A 16,072-nucleotide genomic window follows, 5' to 3' on the forward strand; every position below is an offset into this window, starting at 1 on the left:
AAATGTTCTGCAGATAAGAAAGTACATAAGTTTATGTGGCCAACAGTCTAAAAAGGAAAGAGTTTGACTTGTACTGGGTTTTTGGTATTTCACACAGTAAATTATTTTTAATGCCTAACTTTGCCTAAGATACATTTTGTTATGCTGAATTTCTAAAGAATAATACAGAAAGTGATGACTGTTAAAAGGAAAAAATTTTATACCAAAAACATGAAAAAATTGATCCTGAGTAAAAGTAGCTATGTTGTGACTTTAATCTAAAGGAATAAAATAAAATTACAATGTAACATTTCAAAATATTTTTAAAACTTTGCACATGGAGAACTAATACTTTTTTTCTTTTTATCAAGACTTTAATTTTTTAGAGCAGTTTAAGGTTCACAGAAAAAGTGAGAGGACAGCACAGAGATTTCCCAAAGTTCCCATCCCCACATGTGCATGGCCACCCTCATTATCAACATCCCTCACTAGAGAGGTACATGTTACAATTGATAACCTATGTTGACACATCATAATCACCCAAAGTCCTTAAATGGGGCTCACTCATGATGTTGTATATTCCATGAGTTAGGAAAAATGTATAGTGACAGGTAACTATCATTCTGGTATCATAGAAAGTGTTTTCACTGCCCTAAAGAATCCTCCATGTTTTTCCTGTTCATTCCTTCTCCCTCCACCAACCCCTGCCAACCACTGACATTTTTATTGACTCCATACTTTTGCCTTTTCCAGAATGTCACATAGTTGGAATCATGCTCTATGTAGCTTTTACAGATTGGCTTCTCTTACTTAGTAATACACATTTAAAGTTTCTTCATGTCCTTTCATGACTTAATAATTCATTTTTTTATCACTGAATAATATTATATTATCTGGATGTAATCCAGTTTACTTATCCCTTTGCCTACTGCAGGACATCTTGGTTGCCTCCAAATTTAGGCAATTATGAATAAAGTTGCTTTAAACATCCATGTTCAGGTATTTGTGTGGATGTAAGTTTTCAACTCCCTTAGGAAAATATCAAGGAGCACAGTTGGTGAGTCATATGGTTAAAAAAATGTTTAGTTTTGTAAGAAACTGCCAAACTGTCTTCCAATGTACCTGTACTATTTTGCACCACCTCAGCAATGAGAGTTCCCGTTCCTCCTCATTCTCACCAGCACTTGGTGGTGTTATGTTCCAGATTCACAGGGATGTAGGGGTATCTCATTGTTTTAATTTGTATCTCTCTGATGATACATCATGTGGAACATCTTTTCACATGCTTAATTGCCATCTGCTTATCTTCTTTGGTGTAGTGTCTGTGACTGTCTTTTGTCCATTTCTTGCGGATGGACCTAGAGGGTATTATGCTAAGTGAAATGAGTCAGACAGAGAAAGACAAATACCATATGATTTCACTTATTTGTGGAACATAAAAACAGGACAAAATAGCAGTAGACTCATAGACATTGAAAAGTGACTAATGGTTACCATGGAGAGGTGGGTGGGTAGGGAGAGTGAGGGGGATAAAAGGAGACAAAAATTTTCAATCATACTATACATTGGTCACAGGACAGTAGTGCAGCATGGAGAATATAGCCAATGATTCTATAACATCTTCCTATGTTGACAGATAGTAACTGTACTAGTGGGGGGTGAGAATTTAATAAAATGGGTAACTGTTAAACCACTGTGTTGTATACTTGAAGCTAATATAAGATTGAATTAATACTTTTCAAAAAAATTCTACATGATAATAGTGTGACACACACTTATTTTTAGGTTTTTTTCATTGAGACAGAATTCACATTACATATAATTTGCTATTTTCTTATTATGGTAAAAACATATGACAAAATTTACCATCTTACCATTTTTAAGCATATAAATTCAGTGTTAAGTATATTCCCATTATTCTGCAACCCATCTCCAGGACTTTTCATCTTGCAAAACTGAAACACAATACCCATTAAACAACTACTCCCTTTTAGTCCCTACCTCCCTCCAGCCCCTGGTAACCACCATTCTATTATCGGTTTCTATAAATTTGACTACTTTAGCACCTCATAGTGGAATCCTATAATATGTGTCCTTTTGTGACTGGCTTATTTCACTTAGCATAATGTCCTCAAGATTCATCCATGTTGTGGCATGTGACAGAGTTTCCTTCATTTCTATGACTAATATTTTATACTATACAAATACCACATTTTGTTTATCTATTCATCTGTGGATTGCTTGGGTTGCTCCCACCTCTGGGCCATGTTAATGATGCTGCTATGAACATGGGTAGGCAAATGTCTCTTCAAGACAAGACACTGATTTCAATTTTTTGGATATATATCCAGAAGTGGAATGGCTGGCTACTATACTAGTTTTATTTTTAATTGTTTTGAGGAAACTCCACAGCATTTTTCATAGCAGTTGTACCATATTACAATTCACAAACACTGCACAATGGTTCAAATTTCTCCACATCCTCACCAACACTTATTATATTCTATTGCTTTTTTTGTTGATTGATTGTTTCTTTATGGTAATCCATCCTAATGGGTGTGAGGTGCATACCTATTTTTAATATGTGTATGGACACCAGATTACTGGAAATTTTACTTAAAAATTGAACAATTTTTTAAATTAAATGGGGTGGATAAAGGTTAATTACTTTTGGAATGGATGAAGGCCTGTTTTCCTTAGATTCATAAGGACAGATTATCGGCTGGTCCCCAAGTACCCAACTATTGTACTATGAAATCTATCTTTGAGTTAAATAAAACTGTATCACCTCCACCTGATTTCAGCTATTCTGGTAGAGGCCACCATGAAGAGCAGCAGCAGTGGAGAAAGAAGGAGAGATCTTCAGTGTACATGAGACGGCATCAATATATGAGACATACCAAATGCATACAGGAAACAATCAAAAGACACTGCTGCCTGGTATATGATAAGCAGAAAGTTTGCAGACTGAGATTTCTGAAAGTCCCAAAGCAAATCCCTGACCTAAGGACAGTGCCTTTGCGGAATTTGGTCAGAATTGATACCAGAGCACCTCACACTTAAAGTTAACTGTTTCCAGTAACAAACTAATATCACTATTATTTTTAAGTTTAAAAAAAAATCCTGAGATATTGCATTCTAATTTTGATGGGTTACTCAGTTTATCCCAAGAGCTAGTAATTTTTTTCTTATCCCTGGGTTTGAACAAATTCAGAATTTAGCTTCCAGGCAACTCCTAAGCACTAAGTAGCTCATATTTCTAGAGGGGAAGTTGACAGTATGTGTCCAAATTCTTACAAAATACATACTCACTTTTTCAGATATTTCACATCTGAAATTATCTTAATGAAATTGTGAAATGGATTAACAAAAAAATGAAGATTCAAAGACATTCATATAGTGTTGCTTATTTTAACAAAAAAGCAAGCTATTTAAAATACTCAAGAGTGGGTGGTTGGCTAATAAATGCATCTGTACATTGTCATCTATGTGGCCATTAAACATAATTCTCTTGCTTCATTTCAACTTATTAATAATACCTTTTTATGTCTTTTATATGCTTTTATGAAGGTTTTTTATATACATTTTATATACTTTTAGTACTTATGTTTTATTAACACTAAAAAGTATTCATAATATGTTATAATGCAGGGTAGAAAACCATAACACAAGACAAAAAAGTGTGTGTAACATCAGTGATGTATGTTAAGTACCTCATGATGTATGTTAATTGATACATGTTACATGTAACTCAGATGTAAACTAAACACATACCTACACATGCTTGCAGTCATAAAATAGAATCACAGAATATGCATCATTATTCATTATTCTGTATTGTGAGGTTGAAGTAAGTATCTTTTTACTTGCTATCTTTGTTTTCTAAATTTTCTATAAGAAATGTATACCACCTGTGTGATGTAAAGTAATAAAGGAGTGGAAACCTGGCCACCATGCATGTGAGCCATTTCTCAGGCTGGTCCATCTTGCTTAGTGAGCTACCCAAGAGGTAAGGCTGACCACTATTATTGAAGATGGCAACCTTCTACACCAGCAAAAGCAATCAGGTTGAGGGCTGAGGACACCAGGATAGGAGGCATTTACTCTAAAGTAACTGAGAGTGTTGACTGCTCTCTCCTCACGATAAGGAATAAGCCAAATAAATGTCATGAAAAGTAGTTCTGTGCCCTTGAGGAAAGCTTTAATGCAGAGGAAAGAACTTCATAGGCTTACTTTAGTTTGACAGTTTAATATTAAGTGTTAAAGTTGAAAATTTTTAAGCATTTCTCACCCTTAAGTTTTTATCATCAATTTATAAATTATTAGTCTAGCATATTCTAATATTACCTTATAAGGAGATTTCAAATATCACTGGCCCAATTTAAAAATTCCTTTCTTTAAAAGTGATCCATTGAGAAATTTCCTGCTTGATAAACTGATAGATACATAGGTTTGCAGGTAGGTAGATAGATAGATGATAGTAGATTATGTATACTTACATAAACTTTTAAATGTTCCAATGCTATATATATATATATATAACTTGGAAATATTTCAATGTAAAGTAAGCCAACCTAGAAATTGAATTCAATTGCTCAATTACACATTTTAAGATGCAATTAAAAGGTTAACTTGTTACTTGGTAGGGGAGATCCTCTTATATATTAGAAATCCTTACAATACCAATTGTCACAAATCTCAACACAAAAGTATTATACTGCTAAACATTTAATTCTTTTATTATTTTTTATGTAAATTATAAATCTCCCAAGATATAAAGATCTTTATCCAAAGAAGTGGTACATATATACAGTGGAATATTATTCAGCCATAAAAAAGAATGAAACCTTGACATTTCTAATAACATGGATAGACCTAGAGGAGATTATGCTAAGTGACATAAGTCAGACAGAGAAAGATAAATACCATACGATTTCACTTATATGTAGAATCTAAAAAAACAAAACAAATGAACAAACAAAACAAAAATGAATACATATACCAAAGGCAGAATTGCAGCTGCCATAAGGGGGGAAAGGAGGGAGATGAGTGAAATAGGTGAAGGGGAGAAAAATGAATGAGAAAGTTTGATATCTTGATCTGGGTGATGGTTACATGAGTAACCATGTAACACATGTCAAAATTCATCAAACTGTACATTAATATTTATGCATTTTATTGTATATACCTCAATAAATTTTTAAATTTTAGTTTAGAAACAAGACATTTATCCACAGAGAACACAATGCTACCACTACAGTTTTGAGTTACCTTCTCAGCCAACTGAAGTTGTATGTTAATTGAAAATTTCCACTAAGTTGCTGACTGGATTTTTATCAGTGCCACTAAGGGTCATCTTTAACCATATTCATAGTCTATAACAGGGACTTCATAAGTTAATGAGGGTTCGGTTCAAAACCCTTGAAAGCCATATAGCTCATATTCCAGACTTATTGATACCCTTATTTTTAAGTTAGATTAACTTTCATCCTGCTCACTATACACTTAATTAAATACAACATGGTGAGTAACTGCTTCATTCAGCTCTGAATTCTCTTAAGATCAGTTCTTTCCATTAGGACCACCATGCCTATACACATTACATTTGATTGGATTTTGTATCTCTCTCACAGCTAACAGTCACAACGTCTAAAGTCTTTCTCCTGACAAATATGTATGTATGCGATATATTTTGGAGACATACAGTAGAGTGAGAAGATGGTTAAATCACCGCTAAACAGTTCAGTTTAGGGCCAAGGAAACCTCACTGACTTCTTACTGCACTACTTTCTACTATAGGCAAGGTGATATTATAACACTTAGTGACAAATTTTAGGAAATAAGTTCTACTTATTTAAAATTTATGTTATGGATTGATTTTTTATTTTTTAAAGAACCAGACCTCTTTGGAAGAGGGAAAAAGAATATGTTTCAGTGTGAGCTCATTTGGTTGGTCTGCGACGTGGTATCATGGGGGCTTATGGGGTTCGTTAGCTGCGTCAGAACTGCCAGGCTGCCTTTCACCCTACAGTAGGCACCGACAGCAGGGTCCTGACACCCAGAGAATTTAGCACCTTAGTGAGGACTTGTTCACTTCAGTTATAGGTACTCCATTGACTAGAGAATTTAATAGTGAGAGAGAAAAAACTGCCTTAGATTTAGAACAGCTTGCTTATACCCTCCCGAGAGCAGAAAGGTAGACTTAATTGTGCTCAAGGATTTATTTTTAAAGCAATTATTTACTAATTCTCTATCCCAAAATAATGTTGAAAAATCTAAAAGGCAGTCCATACTAATATAGAAGAGTTGTATTCAGAGATCCTTCATATTGCATAGCACTCTCCGACCTGGGAGAGCTCAGTTTTATCTGTGCCATGAATAAAAAGATCCAGCTCCAGGATTATCATCTGCCTACTCAGAAAAATGATTAATTTAAAATAGATGCCAGCTTCACACATACTGATTATATTTCCCAGATACTGCTAGAGCAACTCTCGCTCCACTCAGACTTTATAAAGTATTTAGAGAAATTGGTCTTTTCTACTCAAGTAACACAGAGACTCAGGATTTAATCTAGCTCCCCATATGGTGTGGATGAATTTTATTTCACTTTACCATCACCCTATCAATACAGATCTTTCCCTGTTTAATTTTACTTTCCATAACACAAACCCTTTTGTTCTCCTCACTGCCCACCTTTGTATTTCATTATATAAAAATGGCTTACCTATAAAATATGATTGTAAAATTACATCACTTAAAACAAGTAAATCCAATCTAGAATAACAATCACAACCTGATAATAATGTTTTTAATTTTGCAGATCTTGACTTTGCTTTAGCTTCCCTAAAAATATTTCATTTTTTCTAAAGATTAGCTTTTTAAAAGTATAAGTTATGAGTACAGTTGTCTTCAGTCAAAAAGGCTATTGATTCTTTCTTTAATCCACAAGGAAAACAGCTTTTTGAAGGCAAAGAGAATATGCAGTAGGCCTGAGACCTACACTTAGATTCCAAAATAATGAACATGACCAAGAAGAATATCCCTCCTTTTATGAGGCATAGGTCTTGGAGAAAATGACCTTATAAAAAATGTAAGACTAGCCTGGTCCTCAAATACATCACTGGAGGCAAATTTCTAACAACTAAGGATGAGTTACTGAACACCACTCACATCATTGGCCTCCAACTCAGGAAAATCATCAAATATCACTTTCCACCAACCATACTTTGAGCCTGGGATCCAAAATAGGACCCTAGTCAAGAATCTTAAAAGTATATTTTCTTTTTACTGTGATTCTGTCCTATTATTGATAAGTTATACACACACACACACACACACACACACATGGTTGTTAAGATTAGAGATTTAACCCATCAAGCAGTGACTAGGCCAGAATATGTCTCTACCTTGTAAATAGGTTTCATAAAACCAACAGATAAAGTAATCTTACACTTTCAGGTCTTTTTAAAATAGAAAACAAAGATACCCTTCCCATCAAACCATAACCAAAAAAGAGTGGCCACTCTCAAACTACTCTTAATAAAGATTATAATTATAAAAAAATATAATCACAGCAAGCACAATAAATACTCAAGTTGTTTGGCTAAAATAGTTGAAAATTCTAAGGAGTGGTTGATCCAAACCACCTAATATTTGATTCTGAAACTTACTATATAATTCTGAAAATTTTGCCTTTATAGTTATGCTTTTATTCATCTTGTATTATTAATAGTTATTTTTCTCTAAGTGTATCATAACTGAACAGGAGAGTGGTTTAGCCAACTAAAAAGTAAAAAGTTTCCTAAGAGAAAATAGTCACAAGGAAATCATTTTTCCCACTAACTAGCTCATTTGGATTCAGAGTTAAGACCATCTAGTTAGTACAGCCTATCTAAATCTTGCAAAATGTTATACTTAGAAACTCTCAAAGCTAAAAGAGGTACAAGATGATTATTTATCCACATTTCAGTACACAAAGGCACACAGAGTCCAATATAGCTTTGTCTCAGAACTCTTCGGAAATAAGTACCCATATTGAAATGGTTTTTCCATGAGGCCAACAGCAGCAGATAAGAGGCTGAGAGGTGCCTGTCACAGAGAAAAGGAACTAGAGTGACAGATGAGGCATGGGCCAGAAAGGCACTGATGCATGTCTAGCAGATGCCAGCACTGAAAAATGAGGGAGGACCAGATGCTGTTCTTCCCCACTGTGATGTCACTGTGGACCCCGGGAATTTGTCCTCAGAAATGAAGTAGTCACCCCAGTTTATTTTCATTGCCTATAACTTACTTTGCAAAAAGTAAAAATAAATGACTGTAACTTACGATGACATAAATTAAAAGCCATATTTAGCACCCTATGAGTCTCTGAAATGCCTACAATTGCTAATGTTAATTGGCGTAGTTTTTGAAGAAATATGAACTATCCTGAATCAGAATGGGCAAAAGGGCTTAAAAATTAGTTTTAAGGTTTAGTCTTAAACTAAAATTTACATTTTTGTTACAGGATAATAAAGGCTTATTGGATAAATTAAAGAAAACCTGTTTAGATAACTAGCACATAGCCAATCTTAAAAATTTTTCTCGACATTCTTATTATATTGTTGCTCTGGTTACATGAAATAAAAGTGATAGAGTAATATTACCCTTACTTTAAAAAGAAATACTTTTTTTTTTTGAGAAGGCATCTCTCATATTTATTGATCAAATGGTTGTTAACAACAATAAAATTCTGTATAGGGGGGTCAATGCTCAATGCACAATCATTAATCCATCTCAAGCCTAATTCTCATCAGTCTCCAATCTTCTGAAGCATAACGAACAAGTTCTTACATGGTGAACGAATTCTTACATAGTGAATAAGTTCTTACATGGTGAACAGTACAAGGGCATTCATCACAGGAACTTTCGGTTTTGATCACGCATAATGAATTATAAACAATCAGGTCAAATATGAATATTCGTTTGATTTTTATACTTGATTTATATGTGGATCCCACATTTCTCCCTTTATTATTATTATTATTATTTTTATTTTTAATAAACTGCTGAAGTGGTAGGTAGATGCAAGATAAAGGTAGAAAACATAGTTTAGTGTTGTAAGAGAGCAATTGTAGATGATCAGGTGTGTGCCTGTAGACTATGTGTTAATCCAAGCTAGACAAGGGCATTAAAACATCCACAGATGCAGAAGATTTCTCTCAAAACAGGGGCAGTGAGGTTCTAAGCCTCACCACTGTTCATCCCCAATTTCTCACCTGATGGCCCCCCTATGACTGCGCCTGTCTTAGGTTGTTCCTCCCTTGAGGAATCTTACCAGTCTCTGGCTAACCAGTCATCTTCCAGGCCATACAGGGAGATGTAAAGTCGGTAAGTGAGAGAGAAGCCATATTATTTGAAAAGGTTAGCTTTTTACTTCTTTGCAGATTTATGCCCTGTGGCTTCTATGCCCAGCACTTGTCTCGAGGTATCCTTACCACCTGGAGGAATTATGATGCTTGGTAAATTCAATATGAGGCACGAATAAAAAGAAATACTTTTTAAAGTCTTAACTTGCAGCCTAAATCCTCACTACATGAAGTACAACATTATCTTAGTAGGTATTTCTGACTCTAAAATCTTGCTTTCCCAAACATCCTGAATAAAATGATTAAGACCATTAAACATGGCCCCATTGTGTTACTTCTCTGTGTAAAAACATTTAATGGTTCTCTATTGAGTATTACAAAATTCAGATTCCTATAACTGTTTTTAATAGCTTGAGCACCACTTACTTATTGAAACATTTAGCATATTTCCTGAAAAGAACACAAGTAAGAAATACCATGTTTTGATATTTCATGTATATGTTTTATATATATATACACACACATATCCAACCTCGCTATAAGGTAGGCAAGTTGAGGACAGTAATATCAATAGCCTCTTTGAGCCATGTTTTCCTTAAATGTAAAAGAATATGTTATGTTGGTGGTACTAAGTTCCCTTCCAATTCTAAGTTTCATTGGTTCAATTTTCTCCACTCTGCATAGTACATTGATCGAAGTTAAACCAAGGTAATGACTAAAATAGATACTAGGTCACTGATGAGGTATTTTAGCATAACAGATTATGTGGACCAGAGTAGATACTTGTATTGAAATTATGAAGATATTACACCAATCATAATTACCTTTGTGTGTGGAAAGCAACTTGGTGATTAGATTACTCAGACTTTTAAAGTCATGAAAAACTAGATTAAGATGTGTTGTGTGTTATGTCACATGACATAACATGCACCACCAAGAGTTAGTAACTCATATGTCTTTAGAGCTCTTCCATCTGCCAAAGCAGAAAATAAATTTGATAAAAGAGAAAAAATAAACATAATTCAGAGTTTAGTTTTATTTGCAGTCTCCAAAATCCCTGTATAGAACTGACAATCTGAAAATATTATCAAATCATGATACAGCATTCCATTTTCAGACTCCACCTTCCAGGTTAGACACATGGCAGTTTAGAAAAAAACAGCTTGCTAGTTTTTAAGAGGGAAAAACCTAGGATCACTGTAGCATAATTACCTCATAATCTTCCTCCTCTGTAACTTACTGTCAGAGTGCTTTCATTCTTCTTGCTGCCAGCTGGTTTGGAGAAGGGTCTACTCTTTGACTGTGTATTGTACACTGACTCACTCAATGACTGCAACCTGGCTTCCCTCAACCATTATAGGGAATCATTTCTTTTTGGGGGGCTAAGTCTGGGAAACTTATAATTGCCAATGTTAAAGGTCACCTCAGTTCTAAAACTTTTTGAACTCTCTTTAAAATTTTACCATTATTGCCCGCTTTTAAATCCCTTTCTAAATTGACCTTCATGGCCCTGTGTTCTTAGCTTCCCACCTCTCTCTGATGTTTTGTTGCCTCTGTCCTCATGCTACTCTTTCCCACCTTCTTTCCTGTATCTCACAATTGCCTGGGTTTCCATGGTTTCCTTTCTTCCCCTAGCAGAGATGACTATCAAATTTGCACCACAATCCTGACTTTTCCAGACTCCTAACTGCATTTATATATGCATGTTCCTACAACAACTCTGCATTTACATAATATTTACAAACATTTTTCTTTCTTCAAATCTGGGCTTTTTTCTCTACCCTCCACATATATAAAAAAATCTTGGTCCTCCTAGTTGCTGACATTGAAACCACAGTCTCAACTTTAAATCCTTGCATACCTCATCTCCCACGTCCAGTTGACCAAGTCCTAGCTTGGTGATGATTTGCATATCTTTCTCTGTCTGAGCAAGTGCCTTAGTTCAGTCAGACTCTTAACACTCCAACTGGGCTAAAATCTTTAAAGACTCACCTTTCTCTTAGTAGCAGGCCTTAGGCTAGCCTACAAAGATGATCTCACTGCATGCAAGGTTTTCTTGAAATGCAGCTCAGGACTGTGTCTTGATAGTTGCTCTATCTTCCATCTTCATGTGTTTCTATCTTGACTCTCAGTCAGTAACCCCAGACATCCCTGAGCATTGATCCTCCTTCTTCAACTTGGTCCAGAATCTGCCATCTTACAAGTTCTACCCATGAGCAGTTTCTCAAGCTAGACTATCCCAGACTACAAACAGAGCAATACATACATCACCTTTCACCTAAACATTACCACTGCCTTGTTCTCTTTTTCCGGTGGAATAATGTAAACATGCTTAAAAATTTGAAAAGTGCATAACATGTATGTGGGGAAGTTGGGGTTCCTATGGTCAGGATCCTCACTGAAACTAAACCACCTGATGATGTAACTGGCCTATTGTTAGGCTACCGCTTCCACACCCGTAGGCAATAAGCTATTATTGCGCTATAGAGAGAGCTCAGCCCAGTGCTCTGGGTGGAAGCAGTGATGCTAGTGCTTCAACTACCCGGGGAGAACAAGCCGGGTAATAAACCCTTTCATCCCAAGAACGTTGTACTGTCATTTCTTTGGTCACATTGAATCCATAGTGAACTTGCCCAGGGCTGAAACTCATTGGCAAGACAATTATCACCACCAATTCCACAAACAATTGCCTAGATTTCTGTCTGGTTTCTGTATCTTTTTTAAAATAAAATTGGGATCACATGCTATATATATTTTGTATATCATATTATTTACTTTAGTGAATATTTTTCCACGCATTTAAAATATTCTTCAAAAATGATTTCAGGACACCAGACTATTCCATAATTAATTTATCTAGTCAATTTTCCAAAGTTCTCTTTTAATCCCTATAATAACCACACTTACATTAAACTGTTTGTCACTACTTTCACTTTTTTATGGTATGTACCTAGCAGATGCATTATTTAGTCAAAGAGTATGAAATTTTTAAGCTTGTGATCTATGTCATCAAATTACTTTCCAGAAAAGCTGAACCAATTTACTCGGCAACTGGCAGAAAATAAGAGCACTCACACCCTAGCTGCAAAGTCTGTAGAAGTGCTCTGGCTGCCTCCAGTATTCCCCAGCTCTAATTCCGCAGCATTTCACAAACAACTTTCCCAAACACAGTCATGACTACAAGTACTCAAACACTCCCAGTGATACTCCACGACCCACAGAGTAAACTTCAAACCTCTGAGCAGGGCCTCCAAGTCCTCCACAAACTGGGTGCAGCTTCCTTTTTCTCCTTGTCGGTTTCTCCCATCTGCTCAGCTTCTAGCCTAGGCCAGCAGCTCTACTCCAGGCTACCTTAGAATCACCTGGAGAAGCCTTCACAAATGCAGATATTAGAGCTCCATTGCACACTAATTAAATAAGTACCAAGAGCTGGCTTGCTTTTTAATTCTCCACCAGCTGATTCTAACAGAGCCAGCATTTAAATCACCACAGCTACCTCATTCTTCCTTAAAATGAAATAGGTAATAACAAGAACACTTGTCAAAATGTAAATTCTTGGGTCTCACTTTAAGTATATTAACTCAGACTTTTCAGGGCTAGAGACCAGGAAGCTGCAATCTGGCAAACCTGCAGGTTCTGTGGTTTGAGAATTACACTCTAGTTCAACTAACTACTGCTGTTTTCTTAATAAAGTGCCATGTTTCCCAACTCTGCAGCTTTATGCTTCAAGCGTATGGAGTCTACCCTATACCTTCCCTGTTCCCCATCCCCTCCAGACCATAAATTATTTTCATGCCCAGCTTAAGTGCTGATTCTCCAGCCAGGTTTAATTGTTCCAACATTTTGCATTTTCAGTGTTCATTGTTTATATTTTTATGATAATATTTCTTCTCTCCAGCCTGTGGGGAAGTTGGGGTTCCTATACCAGGATCTTCACTGAACTTAAACCACCTGATGATGTAACTGTCCTGTTGCTAGGCTACTGCTTTCACACCTTTAGGCAATAAGCTATTATTGCACTATATAGAAAGCTCGGCCCAGTGCTCTGGGCAGAGGCAGAGATGTTAGTGCTCAACCTCCTGCTGGGACAACAAGCTGGGTAACTGTCTTGCCAATGGGTTTCAGACCGGGGCAAGTTCACTATGGATTCAGTGTGACCCAAGAAAATGACAGCAAAACGTTCTTGGGGTGAACAGGTTATACCCAACTTTATTTCCAGGTGGCAGGTCAGTCACTAAAATCCCATTAACTCAGAGCGGGCCTGCATGCAGCAAATCTGGTATTCAAGGTAGAAATCTGCCTCTGGGCCCCTCTGTCCGCACAGCTGTCCTCTGGGCCCCTGTCCTCGGCACTGCCACCACTCCAGCCTGTGCTTTGCTGTCCTGCAGCTTTGCAGCCCTGCCACCATGTTGTGCCTAGAGCACTGGGCAGAGCTCTTTTTATAGAGTCAACAGCCATGTATTGCCCACACGTATGCAGTGAGCTAGTCAACCACCAGGTGAGAATCCTGGCCACAGGAACTCTCATTTTATCCACAGAAACAAACCCTTTCACCCCAAAGAACATTTTGCTGTCAATTTCTTTGGTCACATTGAATCTATAGCGAACTTGCCCAGAGCTGAAACCCATTGGCAAGACAAGCCCTGTACTGGATATAGCTGTGTAGACCTTAAGCTCCACTAGTGGAATTGAATTTTTCATGTGTAGATACAATATATAATTCACAGGAATATCTCTATAGCATTTGGCATACTTTTCTATAAATAGTAGACATATATTAAATGTCTGAATTGAGTAACAGTATTCCTCTCCTTGATTAATAATTGTAAAGCAATGCTCCATGTTTTTGAAAGAGAGAGGCAATGTGGAAGAAAGTAATCTAGTCTTCTTATTTTATAAATCTTCGAATATCCAGTGAGTGCTTCAGTAACTAACATTACTCTGGTTTGCTCTGCTAATCAAGTCTACAGTTGACTCTTGAACAACATGGGAAAGAGAGGTGCCTACCCTCACCAGTCAAAAATCTTCATATAACTTTTGACACCCTCGGAATTTAACTACTAATAGCCTGATGTTGACTGGAAATGTTACTGATAACAGATTGTTAACACATATTTTGTATTTTATATGTATCATATACTATATTCCTACAATAAAACTAGAGAAAAAATGTTTTTCAAATTGCTGCAAACCTCCAAAAAATTCCAATATATTTATTTTTTTAAAAATCCACATATAAGTGGACCTATGCAGTTCAAACCTATGTTGTTCAAGGGTCAACTGTATTTCGTTTATTAGTTTATGTGTATACTCTTAATAAATGCTCTACCCAAGTTGTTAGCCATTTATTTAGACCATGAATTCTCTTACACTGATTATTTAGGTATGTCAAATCACAGAAAAGGTTAGCGGAAGGATTTAGTGTTTTTTGTTTCTCTAGTACATGAGCACAAGGGAATGGTTAAAGTAGGATCTGGTATTCAAGGTAGAAATCAAGTTCAGTTAATGCATATCCTCACATCCTAAAGGAATGAATTCAAGAAACATTCACAAAGCCATTCCCCAAGTCTATTCTCTGAAGGCATGCCCAAATAAGAACTCTCTGATTAAGCTTTCCAAGAAACCCCAGCTACCCTTTTAACCTTGGTGTTTCTAAAGCACTGAGCATCATTTGCATGGTATTTATTACATTTTTCCCTGCCTTGTGGTGATCATGGAAATCTTAATCAACTTTACTAGACTATAAACTCCTAAAATTAGGGACCAGATGTTTTCATATTTGTGTTTCTTACAATGCCTGTGATATGACCTGGCACACTAAAGGTGTAGATAAACTGAGATGAATGAGAAGAAAAAGACAGTGCATCAATTTTGTTGAATCCCAGGTAAGATACAGGAGTTTTTCTATCAATTTACTTTATCCAAACCACAGGCTATCCTCCATTTCCAAAGATTTGTCATGTCACAGAGGAGCAAAGAATGACCCTGCAACCAAGGATAGAGAGCAGGAATAATTTATCTTCTCTTTACCCTATGCAGACAGAGTAAGAAGGCTGTTGAGTTGTATTGCAAGTTAGTTAAATACTTTAGTTTCCCCTTCTACGTATTCTGGGAAAAGTGTTTATCTACCTTACAGGGTTGATGTGAAGATTTAATTAATTAATATGTGTAAAAGCATCTAGTGCACTACATGGTAAACAAACAATTAATGGTATTTAATCCTTTTAATCCTTTCTATCTTCCTTACAAAGAAAAAGGGACATTGGAAATTGTTTTTCAGGGACATTTGGTTCCAGAGAATAAAACCAGAGCATAAAGTAAACAGTGAATATTAAGGTACACTACTTGACATGAGTTACAAATGTTATGTTGTATATTTATGTGAGATAATTGGATAACAAGAATGGACAGGTAAATAACTGAAAGAGGATTCCTTAGCATCATAAGTTTCAGTTCAGGTTCTGTCACCTGTCAGTTGTCTGACCCTGGATATCTACTCTAAAGAGATCACCCTGACAGGAACAAAACTGATGTCTCTTTAACCCATTGGATGGATAGAAGAGCTCTGCTAGAGTCACCACCTGAGGGTAAATAACTGGCCCTTAATAGATGGAACAAAAGGACTGGGGCATCTGGGAAATCAAATGCTGAATGTTCATTAAAAGGAGAGGGTACAATTTTAATTATATACACCAGTCAATCAAAAACTGTCCAAAATCTGTGTTGCTTCTATTATTATCTGC

General features: G+C 36.1%; 1 protein-coding gene across 1 annotated transcript in view; it reads right to left on the reverse strand.

The window, feature by feature from the left end:
- Positions 1-16,072, reverse strand: part of ZNF804B (zinc finger protein 804B) — a 541,824-nt gene that overhangs the window by 490,422 nt on the left and 35,330 nt on the right. The window lies entirely within an intron of this gene.

This window comes from Manis javanica, chromosome 6, assembly GCF_040802235.1.
Source record: "Manis javanica isolate MJ-LG chromosome 6, MJ_LKY, whole genome shotgun sequence".
Taxonomy (NCBI): domain Eukaryota; kingdom Metazoa; phylum Chordata; class Mammalia; order Pholidota; family Manidae; genus Manis; species Manis javanica.